At 36.6% G+C, this 23,563-nt stretch overlaps 1 protein-coding gene across 6 annotated transcripts in view; it reads left to right on the plus strand.

The window, feature by feature from the left end:
- CDH12 (cadherin 12) overlaps positions 1-23,563 on the plus strand; it is a 710,660-nt gene that overhangs the window by 170,163 nt on the left and 516,934 nt on the right. For 2 of the 6 annotated variants that reach the window (XM_064427672.1, XM_064427662.1), the window contains exon 1: positions 11,353-11,624. The exons of 3 other annotated variants lie outside the window; for them this stretch is intronic. The gene's annotated coding sequence lies outside the window, so the exon portion shown is untranslated. Of the gene's footprint in view, positions 1-11,349; positions 11,625-23,563 lie in introns of those variants that run through there. One more of the 6 variants, XM_064427722.1, reaches the window with a different exon arrangement.

Raw genomic sequence — 23,563 nt, forward strand, 5'->3', positions numbered from 1 at the left:
CCTTACACATCATTAAAGATCTTGTTAAGATCATGTGGTAGTAATGTAGGAATTGCAAGAGAAATGTAACTTTGATGTCAGATTTTTATTTTGGCTGGCATATAAAATTATCATTTTGGGACCCATAAACATCATAGCAGAGTACTAAAGGAGAAAAGCTCTGAATTCCCATAGAGTTTTGTTATAGCATTCCTATTAATTCAAGTTGATCAGTGGAAATTAACTCTGGAGACAGAGTTAATACCAGAAATGCCATCATTTTCACAATGGAAGAAATCAAATGCATTGTTTTAGTGAGGATTCAACTATGAAACAAATTCCTCTGGAGGTTAACAGTGCTATGTAAGAGTACTCCTCTGCAGTAATTTCAGTGGAATTCCTACAGACATACACTTTATTAAGTTACTACTGTTTCATTCATTGATGGTCAGGCCTGCTAAATCTACCATTGCGTTCTCTCCATAGGTTTTCTTTGTATTCAGTCAAATTTTATCAGAATGTGTCTGGCTCACATCTCTAGCCAGCATGGATCATGACATTTCTAAAATATTTCTCTCATTTCTAGGATAGAAAAGTCTAGTCCCAGAATACTCCCTTTTATTTTTTCTTTCTGAGAAACTGGTGTCTTTTCACCTTCCTAAGAAAGTGGCAGTGAATACAGAGGAAGAGATTTAGAAGCTAGGTTAGAAGCTGAGTATTTTTCTGGCAATGGAGAGTTTTGGTAGTTTGAAAAAGCACTGACGCTTACCCAAATAAAAAGTTTCTGATATTCTCCTTTGTTAGATTTATGCTTCAATGTTCTGTTTGTATATCCATTTATGCTGATTATTACACATTGTAGTGGTGTGGGTGGCTTATTTGTATCCATAGCTTCTTTATACTTCCACTTTCAAAAGTTAAAGACATATTTCTACTGAGAGTAATAAAACAAAACCAAAATCTGCTCAAGAGCTGCTGCATTTCCTCTGTCTTTGAAATAAAGGATAGCTGATGGATATATAGTCCCTAGTGAGTTTTTATATGCATCTTGGACTAGAATTTTAGCAGAATCTAACCTCCTTCTGCAGAGAGACATAAGTCTTGCTTCTTTAGCTGCTGCTAGCAAGAAGGACATCCTCCATTATCATCAGCATATTTATAGATATAAATTTATTTGCCTTTATATAGAGATGGTGTTAGTCATAAAAATCTTAGTAGACTTTTTTACTTTACTGTGTTCCTCTCCCAATTCAGCAAAATGCATAGTGATCTCCCCAAATCGGTACAATTTCACTGATTAAACATTTTTTTATTTTTACTGGTAGGATGTATCTAAGAATTACCAGGGACCAGTTTTTCAAGATTTATCTTATCTTCAAGCTTCATTAAAACACTAAGGATATAATAGCATTAGAATTTTATCTTGGACATGTAATTTAATCAGAATTATTTCTCACTCTATTTTTTCAGCTCTTTAAATTTCACTTGTGCAAGTTATTCTTAATGTTTTCCAGTTGCAGAACAATCAAAATCAAAGCTTTCTAAATGAAACAGAACTGGTGGAATTTCCTGTATTTTAATAACACTCCTTTCCATTTATTATTATTTTATTTTATGTTTATTTTCTTTGCCCAGTGCTTTTTGTTGGTTGGTTTTTGTTTTCTGTTTTGTTTGCCTTTTTTTTTTTTTTGGTCTTGAAAAGAGTCTCCCTGGTAAGTATTTGAATACGTAAACTGCTAAAACATATGAGAAATTAAAAATAAAATTATTGCCTTTTCTAGCCAAGTAAATTTCCACAGTCTACACACAGCTTCTTAATTACTTACTAGTTTCAGTTTTTCAGGTATTACATATGCAATATTATCATTACCTGGCACTAGCAAATTAATACTTTATAATAGCGTCTGCTTCCATCATCTGCTCACTTGCTTTCATTGCTTGAAGACTATGTCTTGAAGAAAACTAGAATAAACCACAAATGAGTAGAAGGAAACAGATGATACTGAGACTTTGCCTGTTCAGTTGGGGAAAGAAAGAAAACCAATTTTTCACATGTTCAAAAATCAGTTATTCTGTGATTTTCTCTGTAAAGTAACAACCTTCCCAGAAATAAATGCATATGTTAGCAGATCCTTGCAAAAAGATGGATTGACTCCCACCAAGATACCATTCAGCCAAATCTAAGAGTATCAAGTCTTACCTTTCTCTCAATAATGGAGCAATGTTCATATGTGAGGGGGATTAGAAAATGAATTACACATACTATTTCCTTTATCTGTATAGAATCCCTTCTTACTCATTTCTGGGAGCAGGTACCAGACTTTAAGCAGTGTATTTTAATTACTACAGGTGTCATAGGATTATAAAATAATATCTTCACACCCTTTATTATCTTATCTGTAAATTCTTTTCATTTCTGTAATGATAAAAGAAGTCTGCAATAATTTCATTATATATGTTCAATATTCTGAAGCAGAACAACAAGCCTGCATTTCTTAATATATTAAAATTCTCTTTAATGTTTTTACATAATACAACAATTTCACATCTCCTTGGAAGTGTGTCTATACATAGAATTAGACCTCAGGGGAAAAAAACCTAACAAACTTGTGTGTGTGTGTGTGTGTGAGGTGTTAATGAAAAAATAACTGTTTGATTCGCAACTCTGTTTTGATTTCCCTGACTCATCTACTTAAAAATGACATAAAGATGTTTCCTTTGGTCCTCATTGTGCTTGTTACATAAAAGGAAGAACTGGTTAGGACCCACTCTGTCCCAAATAGAGACAACTTCTTTTCTTAGCAGTGGTACTATGTGTTGCCTGCTAAAACTTCTCTTCAAAGTACAGTGTTGGAAAAAAATGACAAATATTTCAAGATTTTAAGCCTAAATCTTTGACTGCTATTTCAGTATTCTCTTGGAAAAACAAATTGTTCAAGAATACTTTTAATTGAAAATTGAATGAGAAAATGAGCCATTTTCTAGTGTTTGAGACAGATATCAATCAGCTTGTTTCTTTTGTTTCTATAGTGAGTGGAAAAAGAGCCAGGCGGATGACAGAATGCAGCATTTCAGTAACTAAAAAAATCTCAGGTGTTTCTTTGATTTCTAAGTTATATGAAAAATAAGAGAATATCTAGTAGTTTCATATCTGTAGCTATTAATGGACCTTGCAATAATCTTGTACAGACAGCTGTATTTTTATGTTGCAACATGCACTTAGACCACATCTGTATAAGCCACTGACTGAATTTTTGTTCCATCTTATTTTAGTCCTCTTTCTATTAATGCACTTGGAAGCTGGAGTGAGCAGTCTGTGTAAATATAAAAAAAAAAATGTATGAACAGTACTGAAAGTTTGTTGAAACAAGTTCTGCAGAGAATTAAAAAAACTATAAAAATGTAACTATGTAAGTTTAGAGATAGTAATTTCCACATACTATAAAATGCAATTAAAGTTGAAAAATTTTTCAAGAAGACAATTGTTTCCTTTCCTATTTTCAATAATATTAATTTGGTTCTGTTCTAAGCCTGATAAATGTTCATTATTTATTTTTGGCAGGGACAGTCAAAGATCATTTTTGCTTTTATTTCCAAACCACTACTTTTTTCATCTAGTAGTAGTGACCTGTTTTCAGTAAGATGGATGGATGCACTGGCCTATGTACATCAACAATAACCAAGGTGCAGAATCAAAGAAATAACTCCCAACTAATAGATGTTTTGTGGACTGCAAACATATGTTCTGTGAACACAGGGGTTGGAGATCCCTTGATGTTTCTCAAGCATCTTTGTGGAGAATACTGAATGAAATACTACTGTGCTAGATACTATATTCACTTATCCAGTGGCCGATAAATCTTGCCACCTCCAAAAGCCTTAGGAGAAGAGGGCAATGAATTTCAGGGTGATGTAGAGGTACACAGTAGAAACAAAAGGAAGGGCACTCTCTGGTTCAGACTGACTGATGTTAGAGCACAAACTAGATGTGAATAGACTAGAGGAAGCAGGAACTTGTTGAATTGCTGCCTCTCGAAGAGAAAGCCAAAATACCCTCTAAGAATTTTTCTCTCTGTAAGCTCTAAAGCAACACTTCATCCTGGTGTATGTATGGTCAGGCTCAATGGGTTTTTCCTAACCTGAATTCCAGGAACAAACCTCTGACTCTTTGGTAATCATGTGGCACTTTTCAGTGCCCCAGTACCTAGTGCTTCACTATGAAAAATATCCAATCTTCTCCCAGAATAGTTTCTATCTTAATGACAGCATCTGTATTCACATTTCACACATTAGTGTAGCAAAAAACATAAATTAGAGAACTTGTTAAAAGTTACAAGAAACTTGTAAAAATGGTGTGTTGATTTTTGAGGTCAGAATAATAATTGCATCCAGTTTCATCAGTAGATATTAGGTACATGTAAAATTCATGCTGCTCTTTTTTTGGAGGATTTGCAAACAAGTATGTGATATGACTTTTTTTTAAGGTCTAACATGCTGTTCCAGTTCAGTGATTTAACACTTATCTAGCCTTTGTTTACAGAAACCATTCCCTCAATTTATTTTTTTCTTTATTATTTCCTTTTGAAAATAGTGCTGCTACTGCTATGAAAACTAATTTTAGATCTGCATCTATAAAATTGTTATTCAGATGTAACATATATGAGGTAAACGCTTGATGGAGATGAGTACATAGTACACAGAACATACTTGCAATCTTAGCAAGGCAATCTTAGCAAATGTAATTTTAAGAAGTATAAAGAATGGAAATGTAGGTAAGTGTATTTTGTTTCTTGAGAGAATCTTTGCCTGGATGTATCATCTAGATAAGTATATAAAATGACAAAAGACTTTTAATAGTTACTTTAGAAATTAAAAAAAAAAAACTACAACGAAATATAACATTGTTTTAAAGATAATGTCTATTGCTTAGAGGTGGTATTGTATTGGGATTTAAGAGTTTCTGAGTTGCAGGAAAAAAAATTTACCTCTCAGTGAAATAAATTCACTGTCTTGTTAGAGATGCAGTAAAATAAGAAATGACTAAAAATGGATTATGTTAATATGTATGTATTTATAATTGCACTCCTGTGAAAAAGCTTGCAAAAATCTAAGGTTAGTGATAACAATTTATGGAGATGTACTTATCCCCAGAAGAAAACTGCTAGAAACTTGCTAGAACACAACAGTTTCAACAGTACTATCAAAATATATAATGTAGAAAACTTGCAATTTAGGAAATGTGGGTCAATAGAATACATTATTTAAAAGCAAAGTTTATAGCAAAATTAAAAATCAAAAATTAACTATTTTATGAACTACCATCGGTGTACATTAGGGCTGATTTCCATTCTGTGATAACCACACATAGTTCTCATCTGTGCTACTGACATAACTTTGTATTTCTTAATAACTGCTAGAGCCTTTGCTGTCCCTCTCACGTTGATAATCCATTTGGTGTTCATGATTCTAATTAAGTTCACACACAGCCGGGTTTAGTTTGCATCAGTTTGACACATTTCATAACTGTACAAGTTAGTTATATGGTTCTATTTGTCTTATTGCTTCTATGAATGCATGGAAACCTGACTGTTGTACTGAAAAGTGGGATGAGTAATCGTTTGTTGACAATGTTGGTGGAGAGCAAAACTAACTGAATTAGTAGGCAGGCCTTAAATAAGCCACAAAAGAAGGATGCAAGAAGATTTTCCTCATGCTTTGTTTCATGTTTTCAGCAGTAGGACAGTCAAAGTGTGACTCAGTGCTGGAATCACCAGCAAGGAAAACTATTCATCTGGTGAAATCTGCTCTCCCTTTTTTAGCAGTCATTATGTCTAAAATACAAGAGTAAAAAAAAATATCAACAAATCCACAGAACACATTTTAAGAGTAGTATCAATTGTAAAGTTGAAAAAAAACCCCTAAGCATTTTATATTAAAAGACTTATGAATTAAATGTGATACAGGTTATGTTTTGTGTCTAAAGGTACATCTTCCAATGGGTAGATGGATAAAAAGCACCACGATCTGCAGACATATAGACATTGTGGAAAGTAGGCAGTTGAATGAGACAATGACAGTGGCACAGACACTGACAAACTGAAAGCTTTGTGGAAGGATGTAATAGGAAATACAAGAAGTTCAAAATGCTTCATGCAAACACTATTGCACCCTATTGTTTTGTCTCTCATTTCCCGTGTTGACGATGACAATTAAACAGTCAGTCATGCCTGCACTGTTCTGTTCATAGTGTGCTGCTGCACTGATTGCATCTGAGAGTTCTCTCTCATGTTTTGTTTAAAGTGCAAGTTCTTTAGAGAAGGACTGATTATTAGGATAACAGCATGACAAAGAGAAAAATGGCATTGACCCTGAATAAAGACAGTACTCAAATCTGAAGGCATTACCTTTCTAATAATCCTCAGGATGTGCCTTACCAGCACAGAGCACAGCAGCCCTATTGTATCCAGTATTAGACATTTAATTTTAGGAAACAGGAAATCTGTTGAATAGAGTAGAGAGCAGAGTAAAAAGAATGCTCAGAATCTAGGAAGCAAAAAGTCCTGTGAAGAGAGATGGAAGGAATGGGGATTGTTAGAGATGATATATCTGTATTTCATATCTGCATGATATGAAATATCACAGCAAAAAGGAAGAGAATAATACGCATTATGCTAAACCAGAGTATATGTAGAGCAAAACCCAGAGGACTTAAATTTCAACCAGGCAGTTTCATGTTAAGCACCTGGAAAATCTTTCTCTTGTTAATGTAGGTAAAATGTGGAAGAGGCTAGTTGAGAGACTGTGAATTCTCTGTCCTCAGAGATTTCTAGGACAGATTAGACATCATATGAAAACGACACCTGTCATTTCTGACTCTGCTTGTGACCTTAGGGAAGGATTTCAAATACTATCCAGCTCTCTTAGAATAATGCTGGATCTCTGGTTGGTTTCTCTAGATGTCACTATAACAATCTGTATTTATAACTACAGTAAAAACAGAAGCCTGATGGCTACATGGATAACAAAGTGGGAAATCACTTAAGAGGCAGGTTACCACTTCATTAATGTGATATACTGATTTAAGTTCAGGGAGGTCTAACTGCAGAAGTATCAGAAATTATGGAAGATCCCATAGATTCCTAGTAAGTGTATCTATAAAATTAAGCTTTCTCTTTGAATCTTGTCTAGAATAAGGTTGCTCAACAGAAAGAAACTCTCAGGCAAAGACTGCTTGGCTGATCTTGCATGTATATAAATATTTATCAATTAAAAAAGTTCATAAATGAAATCTTGGATCCATTTTACCTATGTTGTGCAGCATGTGGGCTTTTAATCCACTTTACATGTGTAGATGAATGAATTCTCCTCAAAAATGGCTAAACCTTGAATTTTACCATGCACAAGTCAGGCAAATAAGTAGCTGCATAAATAAATTCATTTATCCTTTTAATTGTGTTTCCATGATGTTGCAAGGCTAAAAAAAATCTCAGACTTTGTTTTGGATGGCATAGGAAATCTTTTAGACTCTGTAAAGGGTATTTGTCCAGCCCGCATTTTCTTAACAGAAATCTTTAAAAAATCTTAAGAGCAGCAAGAAAAAGAGGAAACTTAAGTTATCTGGACTATATTAGAAGAATTTGTAGGGATTTAGGGGTAAAATGCAATTATGTTTGCTTTTACTGGTATGCAAGTTGTTTTTTTTCAAAAAAGGAGGAATTCCAGTTCCTCTGGATGCATTGTCTTCCATGCTACATACATTTTCAACTTTAATGAGTATTCTCTCATAAATAAGTAGCTCTACCTCTCTTTTAGAGTGACACTAAGAAATGAGCTATTCATGCTTCAGTGTTTTCTAAAAAATTTTTTTAAAAAACAAATGGAATTTTAAACCACACACATACTTCTTTATGACAGATAGCAAAATTGGAGGCTAAAATTAGCAATTTAACTTTGTGACTTTGCAAGGACTCACATACTCCTTTGTAAATGATATTGGTCTGTTTTCTAGGGTTTGCTTTGAACTTTCAATTGCCAAACTTTAAATCAAACTGTAAATATGAAATAAAGACAGTTTAAAGTAGGCTTTTAAGTGTTTCAGTACTTTTGCAGCTAGTATGAGCTTTATTGTTGGTATATTCCATTATAAGAGAATAACTAGACTGAATGAATTTTTTACAGCCACTTCTATATTATCATTTAACGAAATGCAATAACAACATTTTCCTTGTCATCAGCTAATAGAATTGACAAACATGAAAATTATACTTGCTGATGATCTCTTAGATTTAAAATATGGAACATCTTCAACTATTTTCCTACACTACACATCCACTACACATCCAAACTGCTATGCTTGGAGGACACTTTCATGTCTTGTTCACATGATGAACAAAAAAAAAAAAAAAAAAAAAATTCATTTTTAAGTCCCTAGAAATTATTTCAATGTCATGAAACCCACAGCTTTTCACACAACAAAGATAGGACTCTGTGTAAGAGGAGAACCTAGTGGCTCTGATAATCTATACAAACATCTCGTAGGGTATGAGTTTTTTTCTGGTTAACTACCAGCATTTCCACATACAATACAGTAACTGACAGTTCTGAGGAAGCTGGACTTTGAGAAATAGCTCATGTATTAGTTCTGAGCACACATCATACTGGTAAGGGATGAGAGAGAGCTACAGGACAAGGCTGTTGCAGGACTGGGAGGGCTGACCAGCTGTGGAGGAGAGCATTTCCCTGTTATCAATTCTAGAATCTTTCATCTTGATGGACTTGGTGCTCACTAGGAGGACAAGGTTTTAATTTAGTCATGCTACTTTTTCTACATGATAGCTCAAATCTATTAACTCTGGGAAGAGAAATACCCTTTTTTCATGTTATCTGTGCACAGAAAACCATTCAATGAAAGCCAGTGTCCAAAAAGGAGACAGAGGAGTCCTGCAACTTTATACGGGGAGACAGTCCTTTGGGACACATGCCCGGGAATTTCTCTTTCAAGGTTTTGGAGGCCTCAGCCTCCTTTAATCCTAAACTCCTGGCCATGTGTTGCCCTCTTCCTTTCCCCATCAGCCGAGGTACCAGGAAGGTACAGCCTTCTAGAACTGCCTACCACATATTCCCCCTTGAACCTCCTATTTTACCCCAAAGTCCAGAAGTCCAGGCTTGTGCAGACCACCTTGTTTGTTTTAGAAACCAAGGTGTCTGGGCTCTGTAACAAACCTGCTGCTTGAAGTTAATAGAGATAGTAAAGCCCATTTCAAAGATGTTAACACCCATCCCTTCACCCTTGAAGTTGTTTGTAAAGACATTAACACACATCTTCCCTAGCACTAGGAATTTGGTTTTAGCAAGTATAACAGCTACATGCAGTTTGATTTCAATTGTAACATAGTGTGTGGCGTGGGCAAAGATAGAGAATCTTAATTTGTCATGGCTTAGCCTAACATCTGTGGCTTTATGACTTTGTTTTGGTGGAAAGCTCAGCAATCTCTTGCAACTGGACAGTACTATGAGATCTTCTCCACAATATAGCCAGTTGTGCCTATATATGTGTGCATGTAAGGATGCACAATATGATAAATTTGGCAATGTCCCTTGTGCTTCTGAACTTATTGACGGTGTCCGTCAGATATACCCATACTTGTTATTTCTTCAGCACATATTCTGCCTACCTTTTACTCTCTACAGAATGTTCTCAGACTTGATCTGGGAAGCACACACGAGCAGAAAACAACTGATCAAGACTTTTTAGGGCTCCTCCAATGACAAATCATGGATCAGGTGTATTTTTCTTTTGCAGGTACCATGTTGAGAACTGGAATTACATTGGGGAAGAAATTCCCTGAAAGGGAGCTCAAAGCTGTCCTGCAGCCACTGCCAGAACAGCACAGCACACCCTACTCTCTTCCACAAGTTATTCTTGGAGAAGAGGGCAGCTGCAAGTGAGCCTAGAGGTCATACAAATTATCCTAGCAGGCTGCAAACGGCCCACAAGCCAGAAGCCAAACGTCCTGAACTATGTCTTTGTAATGCAGAAAGTGTTCCCTGTTTTGACTGAGAGGAAGGCCTTACCTCATGGGTGCTTTGTGTTTCCCTGAGTAGTTAGGCCTGTTTCCCTATTTGACTAAAACTAATGAAGTTACTGTCTGCCACATTAAAGTCCATGCATGTTTCTGTAATTTATTTGCCTGTCTCTGTCAAATGAATATTATGTTATATATAGCACTGCGCTTTTTTCAACTAAATTGAGGGGAAACCCAAGTGTGTTTTTTCTAGACAGGCTAACTAATTTGCAAGTACAAACTTCAGAATATTGAAATGCTATGAAGATTGTATTATCCACATGGAAGAGGAAGTGCTAATGTTATATTACTCACTTACCTCTGTGTATTTTAGCCAGGTTTGTTTTGTTGAAAATTCAAGTTATTTTAAAATGTTCTATTTTTGCAGTAATTGATGTAGCATACCTTTTAGTTTAAGTCAGAAAATAAGGTCTCAGGCTTAATTTGTTTTAAAACAGTTCTTGCCTTCATATGTTCCCCAAGAAAGAAACCAGAAGGTGGTGTATTTACTATGAGGGTCTAGAAATAAAGTTGTAGGTCTCTACAAGTAAAGCATTCAATATCCTTGATGAAATGGTGAAGTCATATCCAATAAATAAAATTAAAGACTGGCCAAAAATAAAAATTTTTCTTCTCTAGGTATGCTACTGTGACTGCGTATGCCACTATTTAAATTCTTTTTTCTTGCTTGATTGAAGTACAGGCATATTTTTGGTCAGAAAAATGGGGAGTTTATGGGGAAAGAAAAAGATTATGATCTCTGGATGATAGATTTGAGGCTTTTTTTCATTTTTGGCGGGGGGGTGGGGCAGCTTTTTATGTGTTTTTTTTTTTATTTTTTTGTGTGTGGTTTTTTGTGTGTGTGTGTGTGTGTGCTTTGGTTTTTTATGTGGGGGACGTTGTGGTTTGGTTTTTTTTCTTTTTTTTTTTTCTTTTTTTCTTTTTTTTTGGAGGGGGGGGCGGTTTTTTGGTCATGGGCTATATCCACTAGATTGCAAAAACATCATCCTCCCAGTCAGTCAGTTAGTTGATTGCCAGGTCGGGTGTTTTGGTTTTCTCACTAATTGTAACCCAGCTTAAAAGCGTCCAGGTGGGGATAGTTTGGACAGTCAGAGGCTTTTAAAATGCAAAAATAAAAAATGTGGTTTTCCGGAGCTCCAAAAGGACAGCGCGGTTTTCAAGAAAGGGGTTAAAACTAGTTTTCACAACTCACAAAATTTCAAATGCAGACGGTGTATTTTTGTGGGAGGGGGTTGCCGAAAGGGAATCCTCAACACCAATTGGCTGCTCTCTATCAGCCGCAGCTGAGCTCAGGCTGCTGCTGAAGTGCAGTATTGATCTGAAGGGTGAATGTGTAGGGAGCCTCAGAGACCGGTTCAGAGGCGTTCTGAGAAGGGAACCGACCTCTTCCAGTAAGAAAGTGGTTTCTAGCTGCCTGTGCTGCCCGCGGCATCCTTGGTGAATGAAGGGGAACGCGAGCAAGGGCAGTCTGCCGCTACAGCGATTGAGCGAGCGAGGTGCTGCCGCTGTGGTCGCTGCTGCTCCTCTGCCTGCTGCTGCTGCTGCAGCTCCATGTAGCAGGTAAGGCGGCTTTTCCCGGGAAGGGGGGCAGACAGGGATGGCCCCGCGGTGCCGGGGCTGTGGTGTGGGGCCCCCGGAGCCGGGCACCAAGGGACAGACGCCGCCGCCGCCGGAGGAGCGGCAGGGCCACTGGCGGGGAGCCCGAGCGTGCGGATGCGCTGCCTCCATTCCCTGCTCATCCCGGTCTGGAACCGCAAAACTTCAATAAGTTCCAAACAAAGTGTGCGAGGCCGCAGTGCCTGAAGGGAGAGAGACCAGTGCAGGGAGAGGGAGCAGGGCAGGGGGAGGAAGGAGCTGCAGCTTCCCCTGCCCGCCCTGCAGGTGTCCGGCCCTCCGGCCGGCGGGCAGCGGCTCCGGGAGACGCGCGTACCTGGGCGCCACAAAGGTGTGGGTGCCGCCACCTCGGCTGGGCTGGCTGCCGAGATCAGGGCCGAGAGACGGGAAAATACAGCGTGCTAAACTGGGCACTCACTTAAAAGGGAGAATAGCTAAGAGATGGTGTGAAACTAGTGGGACCAGACCTTTTTTTTTTTTTTTTTTTTTTCTTTTTTTTTCCGAGCGCTCAGTACTCTGTGTGTGTGAAGACAGGGAGGCAGGGGGGAATTTGTGCATCATTGACGTTTGAAGTAATAAGGTTTAATTACAGGAAAGAAGGTAAGGAATGTGAATTCGACTTGAAACAACTTTGAAAACACCTGAGCAGCCTCCCCCCCTGCCCCCCCCTTTAAAACAAATAAATTTTAAAAAAAGGCACTGCAGAAAAAATTTAATGGGGAGAAATAAAATTTAGCCCTGACACAAGGTTTTCAAATGTGAGCCATGATTTATCATTATAATGTTTCAAACTCATCTTCTATGAATTAGTCATGTGATGAACAGTATGACATGCACAATCTTTATAAGAATGTTTTAATAGTGGGTTTTGGTCTGAATTACAAATCATGCAGCAAGTGTGCATATGACAGCGACGTGTGAAGGTGCTTATCTTGAGTATTTCATGTAATTTTTGATGTTAATGGCTATGTGGCTTTGGTATTTCAATTCTTTATATTCAGTCTAGAGTAAGGAGGAAACATAGTCTCTTGCCTTTTAAATACTCATTTCAGAGCGTGCTATGGTGTGGTGGTTATGATGGACTTTGTGTAAATTTCTGTGTTTATTGAGTGACGGTTAACTGTGTTTTTTTCTGTATCTGCAAATATCTGTACAGAGCTAAATAGGATGCTGGATAGTATCAGTGAATGGTTGAGGTTACTGGTATTTCTTTCTCTATTTTCAAATTCGAATATAAATAGCAAAACCAAACAATTCAAGAATACTAAGTAGGTTTTATTATAATGCATATTTTGGTGTGTATGTGATTGCATTTCAGATTCAGAGTAAATCAGTATTAAAATATTTCCATGAAACCATGCTTTTATGAAATTAGCAAATGTGTCAGGATGTCTTTATTTTCAGTCTTCCAAACATGTTAAACCTTTTACTGATCACAGTGTGTTTTCAAGAGGTCTCAAGGCTTCTTACAAAATATTTTCCCAGATCTGAAAGCTGATGGTTACAATGCAGAAGTCATAAGTAGTTAATTGCTAAACTGATTTGAGTGCTCAAGAACACTTCAGCATGCAGATCAAAGTCTTCCAACACAACTGATCAAACTAGTTACCTCATGTTGCTTTTTTCCGAGGTTGAAGCCCCTGTGAAGAGAGCTCAGGGGGAAAAGATTCTCCTTTGGGGAAGCAGTAAACAAAATACTTGTTTTGAAAAGACTGTTTTATAAGCAAATTTATTTTGTCATTCTTGCATCTATCCCACAGATGACATTCATCCTCAAGTTTGCTTTATTTCGATTAATTTGTCCCCTTTCTGCCCTCCTCCCTCCCACGTGTTCTGAATGTCAGGTCTATGGTACTTGTTTATCCACTGTGCTGGAGGGATCTCCCACAATTTCTATTCATAATATGTAGACAGAATTCCTTCAAAATGTTCAATACTTGGTAATTTTTTTCTTCCAAATGTATAAGAAGAAATAATCTTTCAGTTGCAATGGCATGCAATAGAAAGTAGATTACAGAATAACAAATATAAAGGCTACCGTTGTCTCACTATTGCACCCATCAGTTGGAGTTGTGTTTCTCTGAGGAAAAACATGACTTGTAATCAGTATTCAGAAGGAAAGCAAATGCTTATTTTGCTTTCTTTTAACCTTAAATAACCCATTAGTTCAATAGTAGTGTTTGAGATGATTAAAAAAAATTTATAGGTTAGCAAGTTCTTAAATTACTTTTCCTTAAGTGAGTTTCAGACTAACAGCTTTTCCAGTACTCAAGTTATTTTAAATACTTTTGTATAAGATCATGTTTTAGAAATCATTGACACCTGTGTAGTAGAAAAATGTCATGATGCTTTTGTCTTGTCTGGATGCTACTACCACAGTATCTTAAAGGTTTGGTTATAAGTGTTTTGTAAAAGGTTACAAAGTTGTGCTTCAGTAAGTATTTAAACAGTTATCACGGAATTAGAGACGGGAGTAACTTACATGTAACTGTGCAAAGCATCATTATCAAATGTTTCAAATATTATTATAATCACCCACAGCTCAGGTAAATTGCCTTTAATGTGTTCAGAGGACCTGCTAGTCTCATATTAGCTTTCCTAAACTATTCTGATGTGGACATGCAGTGTGAAGTCTTACAGTAAAACAGAGAAGATAAAGTCAGGGTGCAACATTGTGCTGTCTTCATGTAGTGAAGCACAGAGGCTTGGGGGTGGGCACACAGCCTGGTGCTGGCTGTGGGAGCCACTGAAGTACATGAAAACACCTTCTCATTGGTGGGGAGCAGGGCTCTCCTTACCATGTAAAGGAGAGCCCTGCTGTAAAACTGGTAAAACACTCATCATTTCCTGTGTGATGACTGGGTCTTAAATTATAAAAAGAAGGATTATTTGGAGCACAGTTTTCTCATTAGACATAACATGGTAAATACCAACTTTCTTGAGAAAGCCATCTAATCGAGCTTCTGCAAGTACATTTCTTCACAACAGTGCCTGCCCAGAGGGATCTTACCTTTTGCTCTGGAATGTATTGCTTTTACTTATTCTTATGCTTTTAAAGATTATGAGAGAGTGCATGTGCTCATTGCATGTCTTTTCCTTATTTTCTAGCTATAATAAAATTGTCTGAAACAACAAAGAAAAATAATGTATTTCAAGTTTTGATATATTTATTTTAAAAGCTTGATTTTTGTCATATATTCTACTTTTGATTCCAATAACATATGCAGGTTTTAATACAAAAATATTCAAAATTTACTAAAACCTTTGCCTCTATTGCTTATATTTCATTACCAGACATTATTTATTATTATTGATACTTACATTATTATTTAATAGTACTGTGTACTGTGTGAAATAATTTTATGATGACAACCAGCATTTTGATTAAATTACAGCAGTTGTCCCATTCAATCATAAGGCTTTGAGAAATGATTGCATATATGTATTGCTGTTGAGCATCTCTCCTTCTTTTAGAAATACCAAACTATTTTCAAAAAATTTTTCTTAATATTGACCAACAGTGATGTGTGTGTGTGTGTATGTACTGGGCTATATATGTATCCAGTTGAATAACTCATGCTAAGAGTCTGCAGCACCACTTTTATGAGGAGGAGCTGAGGGAGCAGAGGTTTTTTAGCCTGTAGAAAAGGAGTCTCAGGGGAGACATTATCACTCTCTACAACTGCCTGAAAGGAGGGTGTAGCCAGGTGAGGTTGGTCTCTTCTTCCTCAGTCAACAAGTGACAGAATAGAGGAAACAGCCTCTTGCTGCACCAGGGGAGATTTAGATTAGACACTAGGGAGTGTTTTTTTTTCCATTGAGAGCATGGTCAGACATTGAGATAGGCTGCTTAAGGAAGTGATGGAATGGTAATGCCTGGATGAGTTCAAAAGTCATGTGGCTGTGTCACATTCCGACATGGTTTGGTAGTGAGCATGGCAGAACTGTTAGTTTGACTCAATGATTTTAGACCTCTCTTCCAACTTTAACAATTCCACGAGAAACTATAAATACAAAGTCAAACACAAGCAAATTGATGACAGTTCTGCTGGAGTTATTGAACATTTCTTGAAAGGATAGAAAAGAAACATAGTTCAATTTTAGTGTGAATTGTTTTAAGCAGTAAAATATGCTGATTTTTTTTTCTCAGTATGTTGCTGGGTGGAACAGCCATATTTAATCTTATTTCCACATTGTCATTAATTTCTGATAGTTTATGTCTTTGAACCTGTATATTAAAGATTCCTAATTAAAAAAAAAAATCCCAACACACAAGAGAGAAACACAGAACAAAAAAGAATTAAAGCTGATGCCATAGTGTCGATGATTTTTCTTAATTTAACCATGGTTTTCTATTCATGTGTGAAGAGAAGAAACTCTAGTACCTCTGCATTTGTCTGCTACCCTTCAAATCATGTGTTTGCCTACAGCATCAATATCTTTGGTGGTTTCCAAGTTATTCATTTGCAAAGCTCTTTGAGGTATCTTGAATGCGAAAATTGTTATGAAGCCAAGTGCTGTTCTGCTTTTAAGTGACTCATAAAAATGCCTCCACTTAAAGCATTTTATGTATACATCAGTTTGTGTGTGTTTATACATACCCTTTAAATGAAGAAATTTTTATAAGGCATTTTAAAGTGCGAACATGATTTGAGTTTGTATGGCACATTGAGTTGAAGGTATTGCAAGGAATGAATTATGGTTCAGGGTGGCAAGAAATAGACAAATTTCTACCAAGAAGGTGTGTTACATGAAGTGTTAGGTTTTATAATTGCATTATGAAAAATATCATATGATCTTTGCTTTTTCTTAGATACTTGACTGTTCACTAAAGGAACTGGAATATAATGTCTATTATAAGATATGGTTCCTCTTTTCTGCTCTAGATTTCACTTTTAGAAAAGTCTTTGATGTGGAGGTAGGTCTACAGTCTGCTGTGGTGCATTAATTTCTCTCAGCGTATTCACTCCTACCGGCATTTAGGAGCTGTATGATACTTATAAGTTGTTGTGTCACAGTAGTGGAAATAAAGTTGGGTATATTTTCACATATGCCTTATTTTGTATTGTGATACTATCAGATTTCACAGAGTAGATGTGGCAATGTGCTTACTTCTCAAGGGAAAAATTAGGGTAAAACGGTACAGATTCTGTCATCCCTCATTAATACAATTTGCTACTCAGAGACCTAAATTTCAGAAAGGTGGTTAAGTCTGTCTCTTTTTAGGATGCCGCTTAAGAGTCTTCCTAATGTTAAGGATAATTCCAGTATATGTCAGTATGGTTCTAAGAAGCTGTCTGCTAAAGCACTCTTTTTCCCTGAGACATAGAACAAGATATTAATCACCTCTCATCACTGAAAAGCTTACATTGCTATTGAATAAGACAGGGCTAAGACATACTATTTTGGCTTCTTTGTTTTAAAAGAACTTCTTTCCTAATTTCATTGCTCTTTATTGGTTTATCTTGGCTGATTTGTTTTCTTCTCTTCAGTAAAACCAATTGTGAGGTACTCTGAAATTCGTACTTTGCTAAACTCCAGAAAGGGATTGCATTTCCTCAACAGATCAAGTGAACCTGTCATAACTTGTTATAACTACCTCCTTTTTGAAATCTTGTAACAAATATTTTGCTTCTTTTTTTTTTTGCTTTGTGTTTATTCTCTGCTTTGTCTCAGCACATACATTCTTAATATCTATAAAATTCAGTTATAAACTGAATTTTGAGATGTCCTGACCACTGCTTCAGTGTAGACACTCCTGTTGCACTTACTGTCTTTTAATTCCCACTGTCAGTTAACAGATGACAGATTTTTTTTTTTTCCCCCAAACATGTGTCCTCTAGTAGCAGAGTCAGAGGTGGTAGACTGTGCAATGCATTCACTCACAGAAGCAGTCTTTTTTTTCAGTTCTGAGCTGTACATTACATCTTTCTTATAAACCACTGAAAACTTTTACAATAGCATGAAAAGCAATGAGATTTTTATGGAATTAGAGATTAACCTTGAAAATTACTTCAGCAACAGGAAAGCACTTCAAAATAACAAAATGGGTCTCATGGATAATGTGTTAATGATCTGATGGATTGAACTGCATAATAAAAACTAATGATGGTAGATAGGTTTTATTCTTCTTCTTCTACCTTAGTATTATTTCTCTATCTAAAGTTAAATAAAAGCTCTTTGCTTCAACTTTCCTGTCATTGATGGAAATAGCCCTACTTCTGGTCCTTGTCAGAGAGATAAAGCTTCATGATTCACTGAACAGACAGCTCAATGAACAAGCATGACAATCTTGATTCATCAAAATCTTTCATGTTGTATTCCAGTAGTAATTATTTATTTCTGTGGAAATTTACTTTGAAGTTAGATTTTTGGCCGGGTTGATTCTCTAGCTTCTATAGGAGCACAGAGCAGGAATAAAACTGGCTTAACCTTGGCTGGAGACTCCCTTAGTCACAAAGCTTGTACTGTTCTCTGTCTGGCAAGCAGCAGCCCTTTGGCCGGACAGAGTATGGCCCCCGTGTTCCTGCCCTGCCTGTTGCACACCTGCTAGTAGGGCTTCTTTTGGAAGTTGCTGTTAATATGGTTTAGGAAAGCCCTGAAATTAGTGATCTTTAATATCTTTATCAATGACATAAACAGTGAAATCAAGTGTGCCATTAGCAAGTTTGCAGATGGCCCCAAGCTGAGTGGCCCAGAAGGACAGGATGCCATCCAGGCAAGCTCGAGAAGTGGGCCCGTGAAAACCTCACATGGTTCAAAAATGCAGCAAAGTGCTGCACCAGGGTTGAGGCAATCCCAAACATGAGTACAGACTGGGAGCTGAACTCATTGAAAGCAGCCCTGTGAGAAGGACTTGGCTATCGGTAAGTGAAAAGCCCAATGATCGTGTGTGTTTGCAGCCCAGAAAGCCAAATACATTGTGGGCTGCATCAAAAAAAGTGTGGCCAGCAGGTTGATGGAGGTGACTGTCCCAGTCTACTCTGCTTCTGTGAGACCCCATTTTCAGTGTCCAGCTCTGGAGTCCTGAGCACAGAAAACATGTAGACCTGTTGGAGTGGGTCCAGAGGAGGGCCACCAAGATGATCAGAGGGCTGGACCATCTCTCCTACACAGGCAGGCTGAGAGTTGGGGTTACTCAGCCTGGAGAAGAGAAGGCTCCATGTAGACCTTTAGCAGCTTTTCAGTACTTAAAAGGGGGCTTATAAAAAGAGGGCCAGTGACTATGCAGATATTGATAGGGAAAAGGATAATGTTTTTAAACTAAAAAGAGAGATTTAAATTATATGTTAGGAAGAAATTCTCTACCTTTGAGAATAGTGAGACCCTGGCACAGGTTGTCCAGAGACGCTGTGTGTGCCCCATCCTTCAAAGTGCTTGAGGCCAGGCTGGATGGGGCTTTGAGCAATCTGATCTAGTGGGTGACATCCCTGCCCATTGCAGGGTTTTGGATCTAGATACTCTTTAAGGTCCCTCCCAATCTTAACCACTCCACATTTCTATGAAATACTGGTATTCATTTTCTCTTTCTTCTGATAGCAGAGTATCTTGGTAATAGGAACAAAGATTAATTACATTTATAAACAAGTATCAATATTAAAAAAAAAGGCAAAAAAACCCCAAACAAACAAACAAACAAAAAAAAAAAAAAAAAAAAAAAAAAAAAACCAAAAACCCAAAGTGTTGCTAACATTGGATTCCAAAAGCTCATCCATATAAATCAGGAGACAAGAATGAACTTTTCAGTACAATGCAGCTATTATTTCTACAGTATGCAACTCAAAAGAAAATTAATTAGGTGTCAACATCATTTGTTTGGCTATGACAGAGAGAGATGATCAAAGAATAGTTTGCAGGGTTTTTTGTCCTATATTCATAATGTTTGTCTTAAGCAGTTGTGTTGATTTCTATACATTCTTCCCTAATTTATTAGTTGCCTTGTACACTGAGAGAATGCATTTTCATTTTTATTAAATTACTAGATCAAATAGAAATCAAGAAGAACTCATCAGTGGTCTGCATACAATTATAACAGTTTAAGGGTAAAAATCTTCTATCTATTAAAGTTGATATGCTATTTATATTTTAGAGACAGTTATAGATATCAACAGGGAGGTTCCAGCAACACAAGTGTAAATCAGACTTCAAAGTTAGAGGAGGGTCTGATACAGCAGCTTACTCAAGCATTTAACATTCTGCAAAGGTTGTGTGTGGTTCATGGGGATTTTGTTATTATGCACAGGAAAGGTGTTTCACTGGAATTTTTTCCCACAGCCGTAGAGTGGGAGTGTAGAGTGAACTGAGTTGTTTAAACATGAATATAAATGTCCTTCTTGAAGCTGCAACTGGAGAAAAAATATTGCATACTGTTATACTTGGCTCTTGTCAGTAACAGCAGTATCCCCCACTGAATTTCAGTCCATCAGGGGAAAGTGTCAGAGGATCCTGAGGAATTATGCAGGTAATGAGTACATAATTTGAGACTATCAAAAGAAAAGTGTGTCCCAACAAAGAATTTGGCAAAACAACAGTATCATATAGTAATTTATTATGGTAATGAAATGTAGAAATGTAACTGAAATTATTCTATGTGGATGCCCTAGAATTCACAAAAAGTGCTGCAACACACAGTCCCTAAAAACACCTTACATATTCTTGGAACAGCTGTTTAACAGAGTTATATAGCAAATGGTCACAGATATTTTTCAAGTTTTCAGGGTAAAAGTGAAGAATGTGGAAGCTAATTATCCATCCTTTCTAGAAGGAAATAGAAGTGTTTTCAAGTGATTACCAATTTATCACTATTATCAAGTTCTTTATTTATCAAGTTCTTTGGCATCTGGTCCTCCCAAGTTATCCATGCAGTACTTGGAGAAGATCTTTTCTTCCCAACTGTGAAGCCCATTCCTGCCTTTTTGAGGCAAAACTGGTTTGCTAGTGTATAGTGATTTGATTAAAAGATACATTCATTTCCTTCCCTTATTGCAAAGAATTGCTATAAAAATAAAACAATTTTTTGGTAAGGATATATAATTTGTGATTTAAACTTGATTTCTGGAGTATTTAGAGGGAAAATAATTCCTTCTTCTTTTATGGTCCAGCAGTCTCAGAAGATGTCCATATTTCCTTGTTGTGTCCATAAATAAATAAAGATGCAAGGATGCCATAAGAAAAGGAAGGTCATGGGAGTCCTTGAAAGGTTTGTCTTAACTGATTTTGAAGCTCAGTCCTGTTATCAAAACTGAGCACTGAAGAACTGGTATTAACACCTGGACTTGGGTCTGTGCAAAATCCGGAGTTCCTAAGGTAGCAATTAATTGTCTTAATTCTGAATTCTCAATCTTTTTTCTGAAGGACAGTGTTATTTGTCATGTAGTGCTGATTCAGAACAACTGGAAATGCATTAATTTTCTACACTCCCAAAGTCTTTACTCATGCATTATGAAGGTTTGTGAAGAACAAAAAATTATCAAATTAGTGATTATGTTCTTTCCTCTTTAAGACAAAACTAAAATTGAGACACATGCTTTTCTATAGAAAGATACCTTCTAAGAATAGGAATACCTTTCTATCTGTGTGCAAGTAAGTGTTTTAGTGGAGCATTTAAAAATTATTCAAGCCTAAATCTTAGGTTTTCCCTTCATTGCTACCTATCCCTTAAAAACACATTTAGAATCTCTGTTGTACTTGGGCTGTATGCTCTAATAAAATATAAGATCTTGGAGCATTAACAAATCTCTCAGCTTTTAAATAGACTGTGACCTATTCATTTGCAGGGCTACTTCAATAAAGCAATAGCTCACTTAGGTTAATGATGGATCATGGTGTGATTCGATTTGCAGAGTGCAGACTTGCCTATTATCCCCTAATGTTTGTATGGGTCATGTTATCACATCCAAATAATGATTCATGCCACCCCTTGTTCCTGAAGATATCACAGTGATTACAGGAAAGCTCAGCGTGCTAGTACATAAAGCCTTTAGGGTTCTGTTGGATGCTGTTGAATTATTATTTTTGGCTAGAGCATGATAAAGCAGGGAAGTCTCAGGCTTCTCTGTGACACCTTCCTCTTGTGATTCAATTGGCCATCTGGCTGAGCAGACGGGCTGGACATTTGCAGAAATCAGATCTGTCTCTCCCTGTCTTTTGCTTCTCTTTTTTTTTTCCTTCATTTAGGTGAGGAAAGTTAGCTGGCTCTGACCTGCTGTGACAGATTATTTACAAGTCAAGTGCCTTATGACTTTCCCCACTCTACCCCCTCACAGCTTGAGTTTCTAACATGAAAATAGAGCAATTTCCAAGAGGAGGAAAACATCAATACTATGTCCTGCTCTAGTTACCCGCAGGAGAGATGCAGGCTGGTAGCCACACCGAGAAGGGAATAAAAGGATATGTTTTCTAGTTGTGAATACACTGTGAGTATCAACATAATTTATTCTCTCAGTGTTGCAACATTGTCATTTACACTGAAGAATTGTTGTCACTTAGGCATAGCAATTCAAAACAGTCTAAGTGATGGGATGAGAAGACATTTTGGCTGTGATTGTAAATGTTTGTACAGTGCTCTCAAGGTTTATTTTTACTTCTCATTTTTGGGAATTATCTGGGTTTCCTCACCCTACCGCTGTGTTTGTGCTGAATGACCATCAGACTGCTCACTGGTTCAGCTGCTGACAAACACTAAATCGTGATAAATGCTTCCAATAAAACTGCCATAAACTTTACTAGCACTAAACTCTCCTATACATGAACCATTCCTAGTTAATATAAAGTACAGCTAAAACATGAATGGGTAGAGGAATAGTTGCCTTATTTTTCTTTTATACAAAGATATAAGACCTATGGAAATTAAAAATATGAACTTTGTTTTCTACCAACTGCACATACAACCTAGATACAGAAGAAATTGCCATAAGAAATAGTTCTGTTCTTCAAATAAATTAATTCTCTTATAGCTGAATTCAAAGATTCTCCATCAGCTTCTGTCACTAAGGAAATATAATTGTTTCAGTCAGTCAGCATTTTTCTAAGGAAAGCCACAGACAGTGAAAAAAAAAATCTAACTTGAAAGTACCTGTTAACATTGTTTCTTTCACTTTCTCTGCTTCTGTACTTTGGCAAACAGGCACATTCAACAGCATCAAGTAGTGATAAAATGCTTAAAAATATGCTCTTTTTTAACCCATTTGACTTTTTCTCATCCACCCATGAAAGCATTTCCTAAAGAGTTTGAATACTATAGAGGGAGTTTGTTGTTCAAATCAGGCATTAGAGATATCATTGCGATTCAAATAACATTGCTGTGTTGACCTGTTTGGCATGGAATTTGGTAAAAGGATAGGCACTTAAAATATTTCATCTATTTGGCTCTCATTATGTAATAATTTTATTTTGTTTTAGAAGTATTATACAAGGACCTTCCCAGGAACAGTGCCAAGGATCTCAAAACTGTAAGCAGATTTCAAACCTAAATTAGGTTCCCCAGCTGCTTAGTGATATATACTCACATTCAAATAGTGAAGAATGGCTTTTGAAATGTGTACTACATTAAAACTCTGAGAAGTTTTATGTATTTTAATTTTCTGAATGTTGCAGCAAATTTCAGACTTGAAAGTCTCTTGTGATTGCTGCCTGAAGCATTTATAGAAAGAGATTTTCTTCCTTTTCCCTCCCCTTACATTCACAGTATAATGATTTTTGAGGATCAATATTGTATTCCTGCATTTGGAAGCTTAAACTCATGCAATTTTATTTCTCTCCAATGTTTTCCTACTTAAGCATGTTGGGCTTATTGAACTTTGAAAGGATATTCAAACTCACCATTTCCAATCCAAGGTCATTCTCTCTCCTTCACAAATCCCATTCCCAGTGATAAATTTATCAAA

This window comes from Passer domesticus, chromosome 1 (genome assembly GCF_036417665.1).
Source record: "Passer domesticus isolate bPasDom1 chromosome 1, bPasDom1.hap1, whole genome shotgun sequence".
Taxonomy (NCBI): domain Eukaryota; kingdom Metazoa; phylum Chordata; class Aves; order Passeriformes; family Passeridae; genus Passer; species Passer domesticus.